This window comes from Simochromis diagramma, unplaced genomic scaffold, assembly GCF_900408965.1.
Source record: "Simochromis diagramma unplaced genomic scaffold, fSimDia1.1 OVJJ01000327.1, whole genome shotgun sequence".
In the NCBI taxonomy this organism is placed as follows: domain Eukaryota; kingdom Metazoa; phylum Chordata; class Actinopteri; order Cichliformes; family Cichlidae; genus Simochromis; species Simochromis diagramma.
Window position 1 is genome coordinate 552,908 of NW_024386768.1, and position 1,233 is coordinate 554,140.

Below are 1,233 nucleotides of genomic sequence, written 5' to 3' on the forward strand. Positions count from 1 at the left end.
TTATGTCCTGCTTGTGTTTACTCTGGATGTGAGTATCTGCAGCTTACATGTGAAAGAATAATGAGTTTGCATCCGGCTGGGATTTTACTGGCGTTTATGGCTGAGTGTTAACGTAATAAGCATCCAGCCGTGAGTGCCGTCAAGCTAAAATCCAACTTAGCTACAGATAAAAGAAAACCAAAGACCTCAAAAAGCCACCGATAACACTGAGAGCACATCGCGTTCAACTCTTCATGACCTTAAATTTAGAATACACTCCTGCAAAATGCAGAGTGAGGAAAGTCTCTTAAAAGTAATCTTTGTCATCATATATAGGCTAGCATATAGACTAGCACAACAATGAGGAGGAGGTAATACTCTTTACTCTCAGTGATTTGCATGATTTCTCTCAGACAGTAATATATCCATATTACTGTCAGTTTTCTTATGTGTATTTGCATCCTGTGCACTTCAGGGAACAGAAACACACTTAAACTCACACCCAAGAAAAATAAGGAGCCTTTTCTGCACCACTGTATGACGACGTGTTTACTGGTTGCATATTTAGTTTATTTTTTTCTTAGTCAGTAAGTAGGTAATCTTTTATCTACATATAGCAAATTTTAAGATAAATATCACAAAGTGCTTCAGAATAAAAAAGTAAAAAAATTATAATAACTTTAGAAATATACTAGAAATTTTACTTTTACATATCAGATAATGTACATGCAGCGTGCAGAAACACGTGCTAATGTGGATGCAAATAAAAGTTTAAAAGACAACAGAGAAAGTTGGAAGCCTGACTGATCAAAGAGTTCATGGAGGGTTACTGAAATAGGCGGGGCTGTGCCTTTCACACACACAAACAACAAAAACAACTTTCAAAAGTAATAATAAATTGATAAAGTGGGTCGAATTAGCGTGGAGAGGAGAAAAATCAAGCTCTGTGCTCAACTCCTGAATGTGAATCCAACCTGTCACTTGGTGCCAGATCAAAACAAAACATAAAAAATGCAGCGGCATCCAATGACTAGTTTACTGGTAAATAGCAAAAGCTAATGCACATTAAGGCGAGACAGAGGGATATCAGACAGTGTTGTTATGTTGTTGTTTTTTTTACATTGGTAACTTTAGAGGGTCGTACCTCTAGAGACATGATGACTTCGCAGGGGGTTAAACTGGATTTTACCACGAGCAGCAGCCTTTGTCCTGTCAGTTTGAGGCTCAAGGATCAAATGTGACAGTTCATAGAAA